Source organism: Hypanus sabinus, chromosome 24 (genome assembly GCF_030144855.1).
Source record: "Hypanus sabinus isolate sHypSab1 chromosome 24, sHypSab1.hap1, whole genome shotgun sequence".
Classification (NCBI taxonomy): domain Eukaryota; kingdom Metazoa; phylum Chordata; class Chondrichthyes; order Myliobatiformes; family Dasyatidae; genus Hypanus; species Hypanus sabinus.
Genome location: NC_082729.1, coordinates 5,394,684 through 5,408,713, shown reverse-complemented (window position 1 = coordinate 5,408,713; position 14,030 = coordinate 5,394,684). Strand labels below are relative to the sequence as shown.

General features: G+C 48.2%; 1 long non-coding RNA gene across 1 annotated transcript in view; it reads left to right on the top strand.

The window, feature by feature from the left end:
- The first annotated feature begins 11,808 nt into the window (after positions 1–11,808).
- Positions 11,809–14,030, top strand: part of LOC132380422 (uncharacterized) — a 28,474-nt gene continuing 26,252 nt past the window's right edge. The window contains exon 1 of the long non-coding RNA XR_009507758.1: positions 11,809–12,001. This is a non-coding gene — a long non-coding RNA (uncharacterized LOC132380422). The remainder of the gene's footprint in view (positions 12,002–14,030) is intronic.

The window sequence follows — 14,030 nt, the reverse complement described above, 5'->3', positions numbered from 1 at the left end:
ACTTAGGAGGCATTGAGACAGACATTAAGTAAGCCGGGGATAGAAAGAAATGATTCAAAGCTCAAAGTAGGTAAGCAGTTTACAACCCTGAGATTGTCCTCCCTACAGACAGACGCAAGCAAAGGAAAACAAAGGAAAACAACCTGTTCAAAGGAAAACGTCAAACCTCAAACCGTCCTTCCCACCCCTACGTGGAGAAAAAAATCACGCAAACGACAATAAAAATAGAGCGGAAACACGGAATATTAAACACAAAATCGAAAGGAAGATCTCAGTTCAGCTCAGTGTTCGTCATCTGTAGGCTGCCACGATTCAAAAATCGCCCAAGAGCACTAACAAAAAAAGAGCGACCAGACCTAGAACACATCGTAAACCTGAATTAGGGTCCAAATTTACAACGCTGTCGATTAGCTTCTTCCCGAATAGGACTGCCAGTACTTGGGAGTGTCTAAGACCTCCAAAGGAACACAACCTTGTCGTAGGGGTTTGGAGGCTTGCGTGCCTCAATGGCCCGGAGAGCCATGTTGGCTGGAGTCAGGGCCTTGTGCTTTGATTCATGCCAAACAGGTCAAAGGGTAGAGGCCAGGATCAAGGTGGTCCACCGGTCCTCCAAGTCTGGGGGTTTGGCTCAGGGCTAACGACCCTGACTGGTCAAACAGAACTGTTTCAGAAACAGCAATGAAGTGAACGGCATATCTGAGCGTGACGGTATTCCTGAGCCTCCAACCGGGACTTTGCATGACTGACGGCGGTGAAACCCGAGAGGAGGCCGCTGACACGAAGAAGGAAGCCCTGAATGCCGTCAGAGATGGAGGACCTTCGCTGCTGCCCTGAGCACCAGGGCACTTCTGTCTGAGAGGCAGAAAAGTATAGACTCTTGGATACAAGGGAATCTGGAGGTTTGGGGATCGGGTGGGAAATTTTTATCAGATGCGGTATGAACCAGAATATGCAGGAGAGGGGCTAAGATGGAGAGGCTGCATGGCTCACTCCACCCCCTACTCCTGATGCTCTGATACAACAGAGCTGCTATTTAATTCCTCGCATTCCGCACACAGTGTGACATTTGGTGACTAACATGGGAAATCAAACAGCTTCAAGCTGGCAGCATACAGAGAAAGGTCAACTCTTTTTGCATGAGGTTATAAAAAGTCTGATTCAAGCTGAGCACTTGTCCGTGAAAGTATTTGTGATTATTTCAGAGATGTTGCCTTTGCTAGGAAAGGCTTTGTTTATCCACCATCATTGATCTTCACCTGGGCATTCTGCCGGGGTGTTTCAGAGCGCAGTGTTCTGGAGTCACACATGAACCAGTTGGAGTAAAGGCAGCAGGCTCCCTTTCCTCTAGACTGTAGCTCAAAGTTTCAAAGATTCAAAGTACATTTATTATCAAAGAATGTATAAATTATAAACCTTGAGATTTATTTGTTTACAGGCAGCTACAAAGGCAAAAAAAAAGACCCGAAAGGACCCAATTAAAAAATATAAAGACCAACACCCAATGTGCTGAGAAAGGGTGAAAAAAGCACAAATCATGCAAAGAGTAGAAGTGAGCAACAGCATTCCGAACCAAAATGAGTCGTTGGTTCTGAATCCTGGAGCAGCCCGGAGTAGGCCCAAAGCCTTGGTACCAGTCCAAAACATGGAGACCAGCAGCTGGGGCAGTGAAGCACCATCAATAACTCTCGCAGACAGGAAGTGAACGATAGGCTTTTATTAGCAGCAAAAGGGACCACGACATCTCGGAGACTGAGGGAGAAGCAGTGCCCCAATCGCCTTTATACAGGGTTCTGTGGGAGGAGCCACAGGAGCAGTCAGTAGAGGGGCGCGTCCAGACAGGTATATATAGTTTACCACATTCACCCCCCACTTTGTTTTAAAAGAGAGTCCCCATGGGGCGAAGTTTCTTACAAGTATATTTACAGGTTAAGTCTATCAGGCGGTTGAATCTGTCGCTGCGATCTACGTAGCACCGGTGGCGATTGCACCGGAGACAGTGGTTGTGCTGGTTCCGGCCTGACTTGTAGTGCCAGCCATTAGACATCAGTAATCCCTCATGCGTGTGTGTGGTGCCCTGTATGGGAGTGTCATGAGGAGTCTGTGTAGGGCTTGGTGTGTGTGGTGTCTCATGGTATATACATTGGTGGGTATGGGATTCATAGTCACTGTGGAGTGTTCGGGGTAGGGGTCTGGTGCTCCTGCGGGCACCAGGTTGCAGACGGAGACCATGTCCTCCCGCCCATCAGGTAAGACCACGTAGGCATACTGGGGGTTCGCATGAAGTAGGTCAACCCTCTCGACCAGCGGGGAGTATTTATTGCTCCTCGCATGTTTCCGGAGCAGCAACAGCCCTGGGGACGTCAGCCAAGCCGGTAGGGTGGTCCCAGTGGCCGACTTCCTGGGAAAAGAAAAGAGTCGCTCGTGAGGGGTGGCATTGGTGGACGTGCATAACAGGGAGTGGATGGAGTGAAGTGCCTCGGGGAGGACCTCCAGCCAGCGAGAGACCGGCAACCCCTTTGACCTAAGGGCTAAGAGTGTGGCCTTCCACACTATGGCATTCTCCCTCTCCCCTGGTATCCACTGTCTACTGCCCCGGGGATTATAGCTCATGGTCCGACTAGTAGCAATACCCCTAGCCAGCAGGTATTGGCACAGCTCGTCATTCATAAACGAGGACCCTCTATCACTGTGGATATAGCAGGGATATCCAAACAGAGTGAAGAGCTGGCGCAGGGCTTTTATGACGGACGTGGCAGTGGTATCAGGGCAGGGGATGGCAAAGGGGAACCGTGAGTACTCGTCAATTATGTTAAGAAAGTATACATTGCGGTTGGTGGAGGGAAGGGGGCCCTTAAAGTCGACACTCAGTCGCTCAAAGGGGTGGGTGGCCTTGATAAGTTGCGCCTTTTCAGGACAATAGAAGTGCGGTTTGCACTCAGTGCAGACTTGGCAGTCCCTGGTCATCGTCCTGATTTCCTCAAGGGAGTACAGCAGATTCCGGGCTTTCACGAAATGGTAAAGTTGGGTGACCCCCGGTGGCAAAGATCTGCATGGAGGGCGTATAGCCGGTCGAGCTGTGCGCTAGCACACGTTCCCCGGGATAGGGCATCAGGGAGCTCATTGAGCCAGGATGTCATAGTTGTAGGTGGAGAGTTCTATTCTCCACAGCAAAATTTTATCATTTTTGATTTTGCCCCGCTGTTGGTTGCTGAACATGAACGTAACTGAGCACTGGTCGGTCAGCAAGGTGAACCTTTTGCCGGCGAGATAGTGCCTCCAGTGCCTAATAGCCTCCACCATGGCCTGGGCTTCTTTCTCCACCGCTGAGTGCTGAATTTCAGGGCCTTGAAGGGTATGAGAGAAGAATGCTACTGGCCTTCCTGTCTGATTGAGGGTAGCAGCCAGCGCGAAATCGGAGGCGTCACTCTCTACTTGGAAGGGAATGGTCTCGTCCACCACATGCATCGTTGCTTTGGCAATGTCCCCTTTAATGCAGCTGAAGGCCGCGCAGGCCTCGGCAGAGAGGGGAAAAGTGGTAGACTTGACCAGGGGGCGGGCCTTGTCTGCTTAATGGGGGACTCATTGGGCGTAATAGGAAAAGAAGCCCAGGCACCGTCTGAGGGCTTTGAGAGTGGTGGGAAGAGGGAGTTCCAACAGGGGGCGCATATGGTCGGGGTCAGGGCCAATGACTCCGTTCTCCATGACATACCCAAGGATAGCAAGTTGGGTGGTTCCGAACACACACTTGTCCCTGTTATAGGTAAGGTTCAGAGCTTTGGCCGCTTGGAAAAATCGTTGGAGGCTGGTGTTGTGATCCTGCCAGTCATGACCGCAGATGGTGATGTTATCCAGATATGGGAATGTGGCCTCCAGCTGGAACTGGTCCACCATCCGGTCCAATTCCCTCTGGAAGACAGAGACACCATTTGTGACAGGAAGTGATAGAGCCTGCCGCCTGCCTCGAAGGTGGTGTAGGGGCAGTCCTCTGGGCAGATGGGGAGCTGATGGTAAGTGGATTTCAGGTCTATGGTCGAGTACACCTTGTACTGAGCTATCTGATTGACCATATCCGCGATGCGGGGTAGGGGGTACACGTCAAGCTGCGTGAACCTATTGATGGTCTGGCTATAGTCCACGACCATCCTATTTTTCTGCCCGGTCCGAACAACAACCACCTGGGCCCTCCAAGGACTTGGCTCAATGATCCCCTCCCTGAGCAGCCGCTGCACCTCTGACTGAATGAAGGCCCGGTCCCCCGCGCTGTACCTCCTGCTTTTAGTTGCCACAGGCTTACAGTTGGGGGTCAGGTTGGCAAACAGCGGTGGGGGAGCGATCTTGAGGGTGGAGAGGCTGCAAGTGGTGTCGGTAGCGCAGCTGTCGGCCTGGTGCTGGATGGGACGTGTGTGGGTCGGTGTGTGTGTGTGTGGTCAGTAGCGGGGTATATGACGAAGTCCCACAAAACTGAGGATTCCTGACAGTGATTGGTGGGAGGCGCCCGTCATACTCCATTGTCACACTTTTCAGGTGGCTCTGGAAGTCCAGCCTCAATTGCACAGGGGCACACAGTTGAGGCATGACCAGTAGCGCAAAGTCCCGATATTCTGTGCCCTGCACCACCAGTGTCACTACACAACCCCTCTGGATGTCTGTAGAATGCAACCCAGAAGCCATGGTGACCTTCTGTCTTACTGGCCGTGTCACAAGTCTGCAGCGTTGCACCGTGTCCGGGTGAATGAAACTCTCAGTGCTGCCCGTGTCAAACAGGCAGCTAGTCCTGTGCCCCTCCACCAGGATGTCGATCATTGACCTTGCGAGCTGGTGTGGGGCGCTTTGGTCGAGGGTCATGGAGGCCAGAGTTACATTGCCATCTTGGTGCCCAGTAAGCACCCATGGGCCGGAGGCGGGGCGAGGTGACGCCGACAAAGATGGCCACCCCCATGCCTCGCACGCGGCAGGCAAGCAAGATGGCGGCGACCAAGATGGCCGCTCCCACGCCTTGCATGTGGCAGGCAAGCAAGATGGCGGTGACCAAGATGGCGACCCCCATGCCTCGCACGCGGCGCTGCTCGACCCCGCTCGTGGTTTGGACTTACAGGCCTTGGCGAAGTGGCCCTTCTTTCCACAGCTGGAGCAGGTAGCTTCTCGGGCTGAGCAGCATTTTCGGGGGTACTTTTCGAGTCCGCAGAAGGAACACTGCGTAGACTTGCGACTGGCAGCAGCCGTGGTCGACTCGCCGGCGGGTGGCGGGGTCTGCAGCACCCACAGGGCCGGCAGGAGATCGTGTGCCTGAGCAGCATCAGCGTTGTGCAGAGTGGCCTCTAGCTTGTCGGCCAGCTCAATCGCCGAATGTAAGGTAAGATCGGCGTGTTCCAGCAGCCGCTGGCGCACATACACTCATCTGATCCCCGTAACGAAGGCGTCTCTTACTAGCAGCTCCGCATGCTGTTCTGCCGTCGCAGGCCTGCACGAGTGTCTGTAGGGCCCGGACAAACTCAGTGCTTGACTCTCTGGCCCGCTGCTGCCGTGTCGCTAAGCGATGCCTTACGTAGACGGTGTTCACCGACCGCCGGTATTGTCTTTTGAGAGCATCCATCGCACCCTGGTAGTCCGTTTGGTCTCTGATCATGGAGTAGACCCTTGCACTGACTCTGGAGAGGAGAACCCTGCGCATCGTGGCAGGATCAGTCACATGAATCTCCTCCAGGTACGATTCGAAGCATGCTAGCCAGTGTTCGAAAGCATCGCCGGCTTCCTGGGATTGAGGGTCGAGATCCAATCTGTCGGGTCGTAAAATGCTCTCCATGTTTTAAAATTGCTGCTATTAAAATTGATGCACCATCAATAACTCTCGGAGACGGGAGGTGAACGATAGGCTTTTATTAGCAGCAAAAGGGAGCACAGCATCTTGGAGACTGAGGGAGGGAGCAGTGTTCTAATCGCCTTTATACAAGGGTCTGTGGGAGGAGCCACAGGAGCAGTCAGCAGAGGGGCATGTCCAGACAGGTATACATAGTTTACCACTGGCAGTCCTTATAGCTTCAGTGCCAGGGAGAGAGGAGCGAACATCACAAGAGAGTGTTCAATATCTTTCCAGTCTATCTGCAATTTTATGACAAGCTGGTGATTTCATGGTCAACAAAAATATTATAATCTTTTTTATTCTACTACAATACTTACTTACAGCCCATTTTGCTGTTGGTGTTTAGGGCAGGAATGAAAGTCTCTCTCTCTCTCTCTGCCGAGAAGAATTCTTCATTGCTGTTTCCTTAGCAATTTTGTTTTACCAGTCAGGGTGGTTGGCCCTGAGCTGAAACCATGAACCCAGAGGACAGTGGGCCACTTTTAGTCTGGCCTCTACCCTCTGACCTGTTTGGCATGGGTGACCCTACCAAGAGCCAAAGCACAAGGCCTGACTCCAGCCCACATGGCTTTCCAGGTCACTGAGGCACGCAAGCCTCCAAACCACGACAAGGGTGTGGCCCTCCTGGAGGTCGAGTACCGTGGATTCCAGTAACTAGGACACCTTGGACCTGAACATTTTAGCCCAATTAAGCGAATGCCCAATTAAAGTTTAAAAGATCAAAATAAGTTTACTATCAAAGTACAATTAGCTTAAGTTTCATCAAAATAGTTAAAAAAGGTATAAAAAGGACACACTATCATTTAATTGAGTCAAGAATTCTGTGCTTAAATGAAATACAGAATGAATGAGACACTACCAATCCAACTACAGTAATATAAAACTGTGCATTAGTTCCTAATAGTTGTCAAAGAAAGAATTTCTCTAATGTACAATGTTGTGTATGGGAGTATGGGAGGGAGGGATAGCACCTCAGGTGAAGGGGTTGTCACATCCGTTCTGGGGCAGCCCACTCACCTTTGGTCCCCACCGGACACTCAGCTCTCACCTGTGCCTCCAAGTAGCTGTCTGCACATGACAGTGGCTGCACCACTTTGCCAGGGTAGCTGGTGGGCCTCAAAGCCCATTGAGAGAGGGGAACGCCTGTCGTAGCAAGTGAAGTCAGCTCCGGCGGACTGGGCAACTGAGATCAACGGTGAGGTCCAATGGTCAAGCAGGCGGTTCTGCAATGCTCCATGGACAGCGAAGGGCTTTACAAGACACAGAAGTCATGGTTATCCGATGCAACCAGAGAAGAACCCAGTTTGTGGTACCATCAGATCCAGACTTCCGAGGTCGAGAACGTGGGACTGCCCAGTGCAACGGCTTATCCACTTTAAAAACTCTCCCGTACAGGTTTCCTGTCATCGTTGGATACAACAGACAGCCACCACGCTGCCATGTTCTTTTGATTAACTGTAAGTGAACAAAATGAGTTGGCGTTGCTGTCAGAGACTGAGTGAGAGCTTTGGAGAGGAGTCGATGCCAAGGAATTTCAATGTCCACCCACCTAACCCGGCTGTGAGTTTGGATCATTCCAAGTGCTGAGCCAATTTGGTGAGATGGAGAACGGCTTCTGGCTGGTGGCACAAGCCGGGATCCAGGTCCTAGAACGTGGCATTACCTAGTGCTTGGGCAGCTTAAATAGCAGCACAGATAAACTGTGTTGGGTACAGAGGCGAGTGCTGGGGTGATTTTGCCCGCTCTCCCACAAATACTTATTTCTTTCTCTGTGGCGTCGAGGCTGTGAACTAATCCGCCTGCTGTGTGTTTCTGCCCCAGTGGCGTAATGAACTCGAGACTGAGACTTGGGCCTACTCCAGCTTTTCTAGGAGAGGATCTGGGACTCAGTTTGGTTCAGGACACTGTTGGCTTGCTTCTATGGTTTACATAATGTACGTGTGGGGGGGGGGGGGGTTTCGCTCTTTCTCTGCGCTGTTGTATTTGGTCTTTTTTTTTAATTGGGAAATTTGGGTTTCTTGCTTTGGGGCTGCCTGTAAGCAGACAAATTTCAAGGTGTATAATTTATACATTCTTTGCTAATAAATGTGCTTTAAATCTTGAATCTTTGAAAATTAGTGCAGATGATAAACGGCCTTCATACAATGTTCCAACAATTGCATCTCCAAATCTTCATTTTCATTGTAATATTGAAGATGACTGTCAATACCTTCAAATTCTTCATAGTTCCTAACTTGCTGAATTAGTGATATTGTTTTGACTCTTGACCATTTCTGGTACCTCCAAGCCTGAATGCTTGAAATTGCAGTGAGCAAAAACAGTTTGAAATTGTCCCGTTCTGACGTGTCGGTCCATAGCTTCCTCCTGTGTCAAGACGAGGTATATATTCTGTCTGGGAAGTCTCTAACCTGATGGCATGAATATTGATTTCTCCTTCCAGTAAAAAAACATTCGTCACCCCCCCTCCTCTATTTCCTACCTTTTACCTCACCTGCCTATCACCTCCTCCAGGTCCCTTCCTCCTCCTTTTGTCTGTTGGTCCACTCTCCTCTCCAGCCCTCGACCTTTCCCACCCACCTGGCTTCACCCATCACCTTCCACCTACTCTCCTCCTCTCCACACCTTTTTATTCCGGCATCTTCCTGCTTCCTTCCCAGTCCTGAAGAAGGGTCTCGGCCCAAAACGATAGCTACCTACTCATTTCCATAGATGCTGCCTGACCTGCTGAGTTCCTCCAGTGTTATGTGTATGTTGCTGTAATTTGTCTTACTGCTTTCTTCTCACCAACCATCAGTGACAAAAATCACTGCATATTGAACACAAACACACACAATGGTGCTGTTGAAAAACTGTTGACTCTAAGCACAGTTCAGTGTCTAACAGCCACATAAGTTCATGCAACTGATGCTCATTAGGAGCAGTTTGGCAACAGTCTCCTGCCCCAATTAAGCAGCATAACATCAAAACAAAAGGAATCCTGGCTATTTTCTTGATTAAATTTTATTCCCAAATCAGCGCCTACCCTGCTTAACGATAGACAAATTAACTGGAATCCACTGAATTAATTAATTAAACATTTAATTCATTTGAATTCACTAGCAGAAGCTTTGCTTTCTTAGGAGCTTGAGGAGATTTAGTATGTCACCAAAGGTTCTTAGCAATTTCCTTAGATGTACGGCAGAGAACGTTCTGTCTCGTTGCCCTACAGGATCGCAAGAAGCTGCAGAGGGTTGTAGACTCAGCCTCCTCTATAATAGGCACAACCCGCCCCCTCATTGAGGTCATCAAGGGTCAAGGTACATTTCTTATCGAAGTATGTGTGCAGTATACAACACTGAGATTCCTCCCTCTTCCCCAGACAGCCACTGTACTGCTGCTATGTCACTTTCACGGACTCTTCATCTCATGTTCGTGGTATTTATTGCTTGTTTATTTATTATTATTGTTTCTTTCTCACTTTGGCTGAATGCCAAAGGTGGGCGGTCTTTTATTGATTCTGTTATAGTTATTCATCATCGTCATTTGTGCCTTGTCGTAGGACATGGGTGATCATGGTCTTTAATCTGAGCAGAACTTATTCTTTTCTCTGTCCATGACCATGATTGTTCTCGGCAAATTTTTCTACAGAAGTGGTTTGCCATTGCCTTCTTCTGGACAGTGTCTTTACTAGACGGGTGACCTCCAGCCATTATCAATACTCTTCAGAGATTGTCTGCCTGGTGTCAGTGGTCACATAACCAGGACTTGTGATGTGTACCAGCCGCTCATACGACCGTCCACCACCTGCCCCCATGGCTTCACATGACCCTGACTGGGGGGCTAAGCAGGTGCTACACCTTGCCCAAGAGTGACCTGCAGGCTGGCAGAGGGAAGGAGTGACTTACACCTCCTTTGGTAGGGAGGTATCTTTACCCATGTGTAGTGACAGAGGGATTGGTGGACAGCCAATTCCGTTCCACTGTTTAAGAAAGGCTCTAAACATAAACCTAATAATAGGCCAGTTAGTCCTGACCGAGTGGGCCAGTCCTGACGAAGGGTCTCGGCCCAAAACGTCGACAGTGCTTCTCCCTGTAGATGCTGCCTGGCCTGCTGCGTTCCACCAGCATTTTGTGTGTGTTGCTGTTTGAATTTCCAGCATCTGCAGATTTCCTCGTGTTTATGTGGCCAGTTAGTCTATTGCTTCATGAAGGAGGGAAGGGTTAGATTAGATTAATATTCAATTAGGTTTAAAGGGTTGGCCCAGCATCTCAGGTCAAAGGGCCTCTACTGAGCTGTGCTCTATGTTCTATGTTCAGACTGAGAGCTCTAGCACTGGAGGCACAGCACAGCTATAAACCATGGAAGAATTAAGAAACGATTTGCATGAGGGGGCAGAGTTGGGGGGAATGTGGAGATCTCAGGGAATGAAGGATGGTGCACAGATCAGAAGGGATGAACCCATATAGGGAATCAAAATCCCTGTTTCTGACACTTGGTGAAATTTTTAACCGGGACGGGGTGGGGAATAACTCTCATGCCAGTCCAAATAAAAACAAACATTCCTGACACTTAGGAATCAATAGTCTCAGAAGCGAAAACAAAACTCTTCGCCTGTTGGCTGGATTCCAAAGAGCAATAGTCCCCTCTTTGCCTTTTCTCGTTTCGACCAGCACGTTGCAATCCTCTGTTGCTCCACTCTCTGAGCGCGGCCGATCACGAGCTCTCCCGGCATCGCCTCGGCTTTGTGAGCCCTCCGTTCGCCGCGGCCTCTCAGCCGGCCCGGCCCTGAGGTGAGATCAGGGTTGGGAAGGGAAAGTTTTGCTATTTAAGTATCACCGCACCAGAGAGCAGACAGGATCGGAGCAACAGCTCTTTGGAATATCTGACTACATTCACAGATTAGGATATGCACGGTACCGGCCTCTGTCCCTTGAGAAATTACTCTCCCAGTGAAATAAAGCAGGGAAGAAACCCAGAGGTCTTGACTCTGACGTAAATCAGCAAATGACCTTCTCACCTCATTACCGCTGGCGTTTCGGCCCCAGATCTCTGGCGCCATTCAGGGCTTCCTACACCATGTCCAGTAGCTCGGTTTCCACTACCGTCAGTCATGCAATCCTGGGTGGAGACACAGGAATACCGTTACACACAGATGTAGAATGTGAATCAGAGTCAGGGTTAATATCACCGGCAGATGTCCTGAAATTTGTAACTTTGCGGCAGCGGTACAATGCAATCCAGGTTAATATAGAGAGGGGGAAAAAACAGTGAATTACAGTAAGTATGTATCAAATAGTTAAGTAGAGCAAAAAAAAGTGTTCATGGGCTCAATATCCATTAAGAAATCAGATGACAGGGTGTGAAGCTGTTCCTGAATCGTTGAGTGTGTGTCTTCAGGCTCCTGTACCTCCTCCCTGATCGTAACAAGGAGAAGAGGGCATGTCCTGGGTGATGGGGGGTCCTTAATGATGGCCACTGCCCTTTTGAAGCATCTCTCCTTGAAAATGCCCTGGATACTACGGAGGCTAGTGCCCATGATGGAGCTGACTGAGTTTACAACTCTCTGCAGCTTACTTCCATCCTGTGAAGTACCCCCACCCCTCCCCATACCAGACGGTGATGCAGCCAGTTAGAATGCTCTCCACGGTACATCTGCAGAAGCTTGCGATTATTTTAGGTGACACACCAAATCTTGTCAAACACCTAAAAAAAAATAGCTACTGTCTTGTCTTCTTTGTAGCTGCATCCTTATGTTGGGTCCAGGTTAGGTCCTCAGAGATAATGGCACCCTGAAACTTGAAACTGATCACTCTCTTCCCTCCTGATCCCTCTGTGAGGGTTGGTTTGTGTTCCCTCCTCTTGTACTCTTTGAAGTCCACAATTAGCTCTTTAGCCTTACTGACGCTAAGGCTGAGGTTGTTGCTAGCTGAAAGGTTTCTTCATTGCTCTTTCTCTGACAATTTTGTTTTGCCAGTCGGGATCGTCAACCCTGAACTGAACCCCCAAAACTGGAAGACCACTCTTAGTCTGGCCTCTACCCTTTGACCTGTTTGGCATGGGAGACCCTACCAACAGCTAAAGCATGAAACCCTGACTCCAGCTCTCTGGGTCAATGAGCCTTGCAAGTCTCCAAACCAAGACTAGGTTGTGGTCCTCTTGGAGGTAAGTCAGCAAACCCTACTTACAATGGTGCCAGAAAGTTTGTGAACCCTGTGGAATTTTCTCTATCTCTACATAAATATGATCAGATCTGCACATAAGTCCTAAAACTTATTAATTAAATAACACAAAAAACATTATACTTGTTCATTTATTTATTGAGAAAATGATCCAATATTACATGTATTTGTTGGAAAAGGTATGTGAAACTTTGCTTTCACTAACTGGTGTGACCCCCTTGTACAGCAATAACTCAACCAAACGTTTCTAGTAACTGTTTATCAGCCCTGGACATCGGCTTGGAGGAATTTTTGGCCATTCCTCCTTACAAAACTGCTTCAACTCTGAGATGTTGGTGGGCTTCCTTGCATGAACTGTTTGCTTCAGGTCTTTCCATGACATTTCATAGGATTAAGGTCAGGACTTTGACTCGGCCATTCCAAAACACGAATTTTCTTCTTTTTAAACCATTCTGTTGTTGATTTACTGTTGCTTTTCAGATCATTGTCTTGTTGCATTATCCAACTTCTATTAAGCTTCAGGTGATGGACTGCTACCCTGACATTCTCCTGTACCATGACTTGATACAATTTTGAATTAATTGTTCCCTCAATGATTGCAAGCTGTCCAGTCCCTAATCAGCAAAGCAGCCCCAAACCATGACGCTCCTTCCACCACGCTTCACAGTTGGGATGAGGTTTTGGTGTTGGTGTGCAGTGCCCTTTTTTCTCCAAACATGGCAACGTGCATTTCTGCTAAAAAGTTCAACTTTTGCCTCATCTGTCTACAGAACATTGTAGCACATCCTGGTGGTCTTTTCCATGTAGAACATCCTGGTGGTCTTCTCCAAATGTGCAGCAAGGAGAGTCCTTCCATGAACACCATTCTTGTTCAGTGTTTTTCTTATAGTGGACACATGAACAGAGGCTTAGACAAGATCCAGAGATTGTCTAGAGGTCTTTTGCTGTTATCCTTGGGTTCTTTTTTCAACTCCTTCAGCATTGCACATTGTGCTCTTGGTGTGAACTTTGTGAGATGTCCACTCCTAGGGAGAGTGGCAACAGTACTGGATTTCCTGCATTTGTAGACAATTTCTCTCTTATTGTGGACAGTTGAACATTCAGGTCTTTAGAAATGTTCTTAATGCCTTTTCCAGCTTCATGCATCTCTACAATTCTTCTTCTAAGGTTCTCAGAAAGTTGTTTTAATCGAGACATAGTTCACATAATCAGATCTTCCTTGAGAGGAGGAGACTCTGTCAGCAACCTGACTTTGTGCGTGTGTGTGTGTGTTTTTTATAGGGCAGGGCACCTCTACAACCCACACCTACAATCTCATCCCATTGATTGGAACAACTAACTCCAAATAGCTTTTGTAGAAGGCATTACTACCCCGGAGGGTCACATACTTTTTCCAACAAATACATGTAATATTGGATAATTTTTCTCAATAAAATAAATGAAGAAGTATAATGGTTTTGTGCTATTTATTTAATTGGGTTCTCTTTATCTAGTTTTAGGACATGTGAAGATTTTAGGTCATACTTATGCAGAAATAGAGAAAATTCTACAGCAGGGATGGCCAACCAATGGCGCATGTGCCAAAGGTGGCACGTTGGATGATTAGAAGTGGCGCATTGCACCCCAGTGATAATAATAAAAAAAAAGTAAGCCTACTCATGCAAAAAGAATTAACCAAAAAATGATTTGTAGAAAAAAAATCTAACAGGAATTCAAGTAGCTTGGAGCTAGAAATGGGTTTTACTGAGAATAAATCTAAAACTTAGCAATTATTTTTAGCGATTTTATTATTTTGTGCACATCCTTTGGCGAATGTTATCTTCTTTCACATTAATCTATTTTCAGTTTTAAACAAATGTTCAATGAGTCAAACTAGGAAAGAAGGACTTTTGTCCTTCAGTCCGTTCCATAACTGTTCAATACACGTTTGATACTTATTTGATCCTGAGGCGCCAGGCGTCTACACTAGGTTTTTGCCAGTCAGTTTACAATTGACACTCGTGCACTATGGA